Source organism: Neophocaena asiaeorientalis, unplaced genomic scaffold (genome assembly GCF_003031525.2).
Source record: "Neophocaena asiaeorientalis asiaeorientalis breed wild unplaced genomic scaffold, Neophocaena_asiaeorientalis_V1.1 scaffold62, whole genome shotgun sequence".
Classification (NCBI taxonomy): domain Eukaryota; kingdom Metazoa; phylum Chordata; class Mammalia; order Artiodactyla; family Phocoenidae; genus Neophocaena; species Neophocaena asiaeorientalis.
The window spans coordinates 7,988,295-7,997,495 of record NW_020175191.1 but is presented as its reverse complement, the minus strand read 5'-3'; positions in this window follow the sequence as shown (position 1 = coordinate 7,997,495).

The window sequence follows — 9,201 nt, the reverse complement described above, 5'->3', positions numbered from 1 at the left end:
CGGAGGTAGAAGAGAAAGTCAGAATGATGTGTCATGAGAAGAACTCTAAAAACTGCTGTTGCTAGTTTTGAAGATGGAGGAAGGGGCCACAAGCCAAGGAATGTGGGTCGCCTCTAAAAATTTTTAGAAAAGGCAAGGAAACAGATTATTCCCTAGAGCCTCCAGAAGGTAAGGCAGCCTTGTTGATCACTTGATTTTAGTCCAGTGAGATCTTTGTTGGATTCTTAAACTATAGCACTGAAATATAATAAATGTATATTCTTTTAAGCCACTAAACTTATGGTCACTTGTTACAGCAGCAATAGAAAACCAATTCAACTGTCTCATTCATTCACTTTAGCAGTAATAAACCCTGTATAGATTCTTCAGATTGTTTGTCTCTCTTAGGCTGACAGGTCAAGAGATATGTGTACATGTTTGAAGCATTATATTAGGTAACAGCCATTTTCTTTCCTTTCCATTTTTTTCTAGGGGACTCTCACCCTGTTTCCTGCACAGGACCCAGTATGGTTCTTATTTGAATTATGGCAAATTTGAAGACATTGGTGGTCATGCAGGTTGATTTATTTTTTTAAGAATGGGCTCTTTCTCTGACACATAGAAGGAAAGAATATAATTTATGAAAAGTTAAATATTGGAGAATCCTCCATTTAAAAGATATATTTTTAGCAACATTGTTTTTTATTAGGGTGAAGTATTACTTTTCAAGGAGTGAAATGCAAGAATGGCTTTTAAGATTTTCCCCCAAAATAATTTGTGACTGGATCCTGACCAGATGTGAGATTTATATGATTTATATGTTGTTGCTTTCATAAATATTGTGTCCATAAGATGAAGTTCTTAGAAGCAATATTTGAGTTTTCTATTGATTACTGATGATACCATCAATGCCTTCCAGCCCTGGCAGCACAGAGATTTAGGAAGAATTGCTGGGATGCTTGAATAACCGCAGGGCAAGAGGTCCTCAAATTTGACTACTTTGTCTTTAAGTAACACTTCATAGATTGGCTGACTGTTCATCCATTCTGCTGATTCTGCCAGTGAGTTCCTCTGTACTGACAGCTAAAAGCATAGAAAATACTTAAACAACCGAGTCTAAAATCAGAAGTCAAGGTCACTCCATCTACTATGAAAGTGGGGCATGTCTCTGCCTCAGGCCTGAGTCTATTGATGGATGTTTTGTTATTGTTGTTGGTGGTGGTGGTTGTGATGATCGTGGTTGAGTTTTTTGTTCAGGTTGTTGTTTTAATTTATTACTGCCTCTAGGATATAATTGTGGAGTTATAGCTTTATTTTAATTCTGGAAGGCAAAAGAGCATAACTGAAAAATTTTCCCCAAGGACTGTTTTAAGATCTTTACGTCAACGTTTATGGTGAGACTTATACACTTTTCAATTAAAGTTTCTTAATTAAAGGAAAACAAATTTATTTATAGTTTTGTTTCAGTGTTACAGAATTATATGTTTTAAACTATGGTATGCAGCCCACCTGCATCAGAACCACTTGGGGGTGCTTATATGAAACATGCAGATCTAGGGCCCCATACCAATTAAGTCTCTTGGGATTGGAGCCCAGGATGTAGTTTCTACAATTTCCACAGCTGATTCTAAGGCATCTTACATTTAAAAGCCACTTCTTTTATACCTTTACACTGGTGGTTCTTACAAAATGACAGAGGGAAAAACATTCTTTTAAACTTAGACTTCAAGCATTAGACCATGAGCTTCTTTTTTAATTCCATTTTTAAATTCTTTGTTCTATTTCCACCCTTTTAAAAAAATCTTAAGCTACTAGCTATCATATGATTAGCGCTCCAAATCCTTTATAGCTATAGGAAGAATATTGGTCTGAAGTCAAACACCATGGTAGTAAATGACTTCAAATAAAGTCAACAAGTGAATTGTTATAATATCATTCTCATTAGAAGCATATAGCCTGTTCCTAATCAAATTACCTTATAATTGTCAAGTTGTTCCCTTGACAAAGCTGTTCCTAGTATTTTCCCACAAATGGTACTAAGCTGACTAGCTTGTAGTTATTTACTCCAGCTAATATTCTGTCTTTAAATAATGTTATATAAAATTTTCCAGACCTTGGGTATTTAGTATGCTACAAGATATTTTGCTATTTGGGATTAGGGATGCAAAGACCATGTATTGATATTATTCACTATCCTTGACTCCCTAGAGTCCAAGTGAGTGCTTGAGTCATAATAGGTGCATGATTAGCACTTGTTTTCCCTTGTCACTTTCTTTCTTTCATCATGTGGAGTTGGAACTCAGAGACTGACTACATGTACGTTATGTTGCCCCTTGGATCTCAAAATGTCGCCTATATTTTCCCACTGAGCCCATTTCCAATGCTGTAACTCTTCTCACGGTTCCCCTGTAGTAGAAGGCAAGAGATATATATTAATATTAATAGCTGCAGGATGTTAGATATCCTGACAGGCTCTTATGTATGTTATATCATTTTTTCATCCCAGCAGTGCTTTTTTTTAAAAAAAAAAAAAAATAGTTGATTTACAATATTGTGTTAGTTTCAGGTTTACAACAAAGTGATTCAGTTATATATAAGTGTAATTTTTTTCAGATTATTTTCCATTATAAGTTATTACACTATATTTAATATAGTTACCTGTGTTATAGTGTAAATCCTTCTTGCTTATCTATTTTATGTATAGTAGTTTGTATCTGTTAATCTTATACTCCTTATTTATCCCTCCCCTCTTCCCTTTTATGTAACCATAAGTTTCTTTTTTATGTCTGTGAGTCAGTTTCTGTTTTGTAAATAGATTCATTTGTATAATTTGTTAGATTCCACATATAAGTGATATCATATAATATGTCTTTGTCTGACCTATTTCACTAAATATAATATTCTCTAGGTCCATCCGTATTCCTGCAAATGGCAATATTTCATTATTTTTATTGCTGAATAATATTCCAGTGTATATATATACTACATCTTCTTAACCTAACATCTGTTGATGGGCACTTGGGTTGTTTTCATGTCTTGGTTATTGTAAATAGTGTTGCAATGAACATTGGAATACATGTGTCTTTTCAAAGTATGTTTTTCTCCAGATGTATGCCCAGGAATGGGATTGCTGGTATGGTAGCTCTATTTTTATTTTTTTAGGAACCTCCAGACTGTTTTCCATAGTGGCTGCATCATTTTACATTCCCTCTAACAATTTAGGAGGGTTCCCTTTCTCCACACCCACACCAGTATTTATTATTTGTAGACTTTTTGATGATAGTCATTCTTATTGGTGTGAGGTGGTACCTCATTGTAGTTTTGATTTGCATTTCTCTAATAATTAGCAATGCTGAGCATCTTTTCATGTGCTTATTGGCCATCTGTATTTCTTCTTTAGATAAATGTCTATTTAAGTCTTCTGTCCATATTTTGGGTCCTTCAATATCAAGTTGTATGAGCTGTTTTTATATTTTGGATATTAACTCCTTGTCAGTCATGTTGTTTGCAAATATTTTCTCTCATTCTGTAGGTTGTCTTTCATTTTGTTGATGGTTTCCTTTGCTGTGCAAAAGCTTTTAACTAGGTCTCATTGGTTTATTTTTGCTTTTATTTCTTTTGCCTTGGGAGACTGATCTAAGAAAATATTGCTACGATAGATGTCTGAGAATGTTTTGTCTATGGTTTCTTCTAGGAGTTTTATGATGTCATGGCTTATATTTAGGTCTTTAATCCACTTTGAGTTTGTTTTTGTATACAGTGTGAGGGAGCATTCTAACTTCACAGATTTACATGAGGCTGTCCAGCTTTCTCAAACCACTTGTTGAAGAGACTGTCTTTTCTCCATTGTATATTCTTGCCTCCTTTGTTGAAGATTGATTGTAGATGTGTGGGTTTATTTCTGGGTTCTCTACTCTGTTCCATTGATCTATATATTTGTTTTTGTGCTAATACCATGCCGTTTTGATTACTGTAGCTTTGTAGTATTGTCTGAAGTCTGGGAGGGTTATGCCTCCACTTCTATTCTTTTTCTTCAGAATTGTTTTGGCAATTCCGGGCCTTTTCTGGTTCCATATAAATTTTAGGATTATTTGTTCTAGTTCTGTTAAAAATGTCATGCGTATTTTGACAGGGATTGCATTAAATCTGTAGAATTGCTTTGGGTAGCATGGTGATTTTGATGATATTAATTCTTCTAATCCAAGATCATGGGATAGCTTTCCTTTTCTTTGAATCATATTCAGTTTCCTTAATCAGTGTTTACCATTTTCAGTGTATAGGTCTTTCACCACCTTGGTTAAGTTTATTCCTAGGTTTTTTTTCTTTTTTGGCAGGATTTTAAATGAGATTTTTTTTTTTACTTTCTCTTTCTGATATTTCATTGTTAGTATAAAGAAATGCAACAAATTTCTGTATATTAATCCTGTATCCTGTTGCCTTGCTGAATACATTTATTCTTATAGTTTGTGGAGTCTTTTGGGATATCTATATAGGCATCTACAAATACTGACAGTTTTATCTCTTCCCTTCCAATTTGGAAATACTTTATTTCTTTTTCTTGTCTGATTGCTGTTGCTAGGACTTCCAATACTATTTTGAATAGAAGTGGTGAGAGTGGGCATCTTTGTCTTGCTCCTGAATTTAGTGGGAAGGCTTTCAGCACTTCCCCATTTGGTATTACGTTGGCTATGAGTTTGACATAACTGGTTTATTATTATGTTGAGGTATGTTCCCTCTATATCCACTTTGGTGAGTTTTTTTCATGAATGGATGCTGAATTTTGTCAAATTGAGATGATTATGAGTTTTTGTCTTTTCTTTATGTGGTGTATCACATTTTCTTTATGTGGTGTATCACATTGATTTGCATATGCTGAACCATCCTTGCAACACTCGAATGAATCCATATTGATTGTGGTGTATGATCCTCTTCATGTGTTGTTGGATTCAGTTTGCTAATATATTGTTCAGGATTTTTGCATCTATATTCATCTTTATTTTTTTTGCCGTGCTGCATGACTTGTGGGATATTACTTCCCCAACCAGGGGTTGAACTTATGCCCTCATCAATGAAAGTGTGGTGTTCTAACCACTGGACCAACAGGGAATTCTGAGTAATTTTATTTTATTTTATTTTTTTTACATCTTTATTGGAGTATAATTGCTTTACAATGGTGTGTTAGTTTCTGCTTTTTAACAAAGTGAATCAGTCATACATATACATATGTTCCCATATCTCTTCCCTCTTGCGTCTCTCTCCCTCCCACCCTCCCTATCCCACCCCTCCAGGCGGTCACAAAGCACCGAGCTGATCTCCCTGTGCTAGACGGCTTCCTCCCACTAGCTATCTACCTTGTGTTTGGTAGTGTATATATGTCCATGCCACTCTCTCACTTTGTCGCAGCTTCCCCCTCCCCCTCCCCATATCCTCAAGTCCATTCTCTAGTAGGACTGTGTCTTTATTCCTGTCTTACTCCTAGGTTCTTCATGACAGTTTTTTTTCTTAAATTCCATATATATGAGTTAGCATATGGTATTTGTCCTTCTCTTTCTGACTTACTTGACTCTGTACGACAGACACTAGGTCTATCCACCTCATTACAAATAGCTCAATTTCGTTTCTTTTTATGGCTGAGTAATATTCTATTGTATATATGTGCCACATCTTCTTTAACCATTCATCCGATGATGGACACTTAGGTTGTTTCCATCTCCAGGCTATTGTAAATGGAGCCGCAATGTATATTTTGGTACACGACTCTTTTTGAATTTTGGGGTTAAAGGAGCAGCTGCTTCGGGGGCTCTGGCTCACTCAGGCCAGGGGGAGGGAGGGGTATTGAGTGCGGGGCGAGCCTGCGGCGGCAGAGGCTGGAATGACGCTGCACCAGCCTGAGGTGCGCCGAATGTTCTCCCGGGGAGGTTTTCCCTGGATCACGGGACGCTGGAAGTGGCGGGCTGCACAGGCTCCCCGGAAGGGGGCTGTGGAGAGTGACCTGTGTTCGCACACAGGCTTCTTGGTGGCGGCAGGAGCAGCCTTAGTGTCTCATGCCCGTCTCTGGGGTCCGCGCTTTTAGCCGCTGCTCGCACCCGTCTCTGGAGCTCCTTTAAGCAGCGTTCTTAATCCCCTCTCTTCGAGCACCAGGAAACAAAGAGGGAAGAAAAAGTCTCTTGCCTCTTTGGCAGGTCCAGACATTTCCCCCGGACTCCCTCCTGGCTAGCCGTGGTGCACTAACCCCTGCAAGCTGTGTTCACGCCGCCAATCCCAGTCCTCTCCCGGCGCTCCAACCGAAGCCCGAGCCTCAGCTCGCAGCCCCGACCGCCCCGGCGGGGGAGCAGACAAGCCTCTCTGGCTGGTGAGTGCCGGTTGGCACCGATCCTCTGTGCGGGAATCTCCCCGCTTTGCCCTCCGCACCCCTGTTGCTGTGCTCGCCTCCGCGGTTCCGAAGCTTCCCCCTCCGCCACCCGCAGTCTCCGCCCGCGAAGGAGCTTCCTAGTGTGTGGCAACCTTTCTTCCTTCACAGCTCCCTCCCACTGGTACAGGTCCCGTCCCTATCCTTTTGTCTCTGTTTTTTCTTTTGCCCTACCCAGTTACGTGGGGAGTTTCTTGCCTTTTGGGAGGTCTGAGGTCTTCTGCCAGCCTTCAGTAGGAGTTCTGTAGGAGTTGTTCCACGTGTAGATGTACTTCTGATGTATCTGTGGGGAGGAAGGTGATCTCCGCGTCTTACTCTTCCGCTATCTTAACCAAATATCTGAGTAATTTAATTTTTGTAGTGTTTTATCTGATTTTTGTATCAGGGTGATAGTGCCTTCGTAGAATGAATTTGGGAGTGTTCCCTCATCTTCAAGCTTTTGGAATAATTTCAGAAGGATAGTTATAAGTTTTTCTTTGTATGTTTGGAGGAATTCTCAGTAAAGCTGTTCAGTCCTGGACTTCTGTTTGAAGGGAATTTTTTTAAATTACAGATTCCATTTCACTTCTAGTGCTTTGTCTCTTCAAATTATGTTTGGTCTTGACTCAGTTTTTGCAGGCTGTGCACTTCTATAATCTTGTCCATTTCTTCTAGGTTGTCCAATTTTTTAGCATATAACTGTTCATAGTATTCTCTTATGATTTTTTGTTTTTATGTGTTATCAGTTATTATTTCTCCTCTTTCATTTATTATTTTTTATTTGAGTCCTTTCTCTTTTCTTCTTGGTGAGCCTGGCTAGAGATATGTTGATTTTGTTTACCTTTTCAAAGAACCAGCTCTTGGTTTTATTCATTTTGTTTTTAATCTCTATTTCCTCTCTGACCTTTATTATTTCCTTCCTTCTGCTGACTTTGGGTTTTTTTGTTCTTCTTGTTCTAATTCTTTTAGGAGTTTAGGTTAGGTTGTTTGAGATTTTTTTTATGTTTCTTGAGTGAGGCCTGTATCATTATGAATTTCCCTCTTAGAACTGCTTTTGTTGCATCCCATAGATTGTTGAAAGGTTTTGTTTTCATTTTCATTTGTTTCAAGGTAGTTTTTGATTTCTTCTTTTGATTTCATCTTTCACCCATTGGTTTTTAGTAGTGTGTTGTTTAGTCTCCATGTGTTTATCATTTTCCCATTTTTCTTTCTGTGATTGATTTCTAGTTTCATAACCTTGTGGTCAGAAAAGTTGCTTGAAATAATTTCTATCCTCTTAAATTTGTCGAGGCTTGTTTTGTGACCTAGTATGTGATGTATCCCAGGGAACATTCCTCACACAATTGAAAAGAATGTGTATTCTGGGGTTTTTGGATGTAGTGTCCTGTAGGTATCAGTTAACTCCAACTGGTCTATTGTGTCATTTAGGACCTCTGTTGCCTGATTGATTTTGTCTGGAAGATCTGTCCATTGATGTCAGTGGAGTGTTAAAAGTTTCTACTGTTATTGTATTCCTGTCAGTTTCTCCCTTTATGTCTGTTAGTATTTGTTTTATGTATTTAGGTGCTCCTATATTGAGTGCATATATGTTAATGAGTGAAATATGTTCTAGTATTGATCCCATTATCATCATATAGTATCCTTCTTTGTCATTTTTTATGGACTTTGTTTTAAAGTTTATTGTGTCTCATATGAGTTTTGCTACCCCCACTTTCTTGTTGTTTCTATTTGCATGGAAATATCTTTTTCCATTCCCTTACTTTTAGTCTACGTGTCTTTTACCCTCAAGTGTCTTTCATAGGCAGAATATTGTAGTTCTTTTTTTTTAAATCCAATCTGCCACTCTGTTTTTTCATTGGAGCTTTTAGTCCATTGACAAAGTTATTATTAATAGGTATGCACTCATTGCCATTTTAATCCATGTTTTTCAGTTGTTTTTGTAGTTTTGTTCATTTCTTCTTTTGGTTTTTCCTTTGTGGTTTATTTTCTTTTATAGTATGCTTGAGTTCCTTTCTTACTAATTTTTGTGAATCTATTGTATATTTTTTATTTGTGGTTACCCTGGTTTTCAAGTATGTTGACCCATAACTGTATCTACTTGCTTTAAACTGGAAATCATACTAGTTCAAATACATTCTAAAAGATCTACATTTTTATAATCCCCTCCCTGACATTTTGTGACTTTGATGTCCTATTTTACATCTTTGTGCTTATCTTCTTACTGTGATTTGTATTTGTAATTTAAAAAAATTTAAATCTCTACTGGCTTATTTAAGTGATCTTCAGTCCTTTTATATATACCTTTCCTATTGTGATTTTCCTTTTCTATAGATTCTTGCTTCTTTTCTATTTAGAGAAGACCCTTCAGTATTCCTTTTGGAGTAGGTTCAATATTGCTGAATTCTTTTAGTTTTTACTTGCCTGAGAAACTCTTTATCTCTCCATCTATACTAAATGATAATTTTGTTGGCTATAGTATCCTAGGTTGAAGGTTTTTCCCTTTCTGGACTTTGAATATATTATGCCACTCCTTCTGGCCTGCAAAGTTTCTATAGAGAAATCATCTGACAGCCTTATGGAGGTTCCCTTGTAATTGACTGTTTGTTTTTCTCTTGCTGCATTTAGAATCCTCTCTTTAACTTTTGCCATTTTAAGTATGATATGTCTTGATGTGAATCTGTTTGGGTTCATCTTGTTTGGGTTCCTCAGTACTTTCTGTATCTGGATTTCTGTTTCCTTCTTAGGTTTGGAAAATTTTAAGCCATAATTTCTTCAAATACATTTTCAATCCCCTTTTCTCTTTCGTCTCCTTCTGGAATCCCTATTATGTGAAG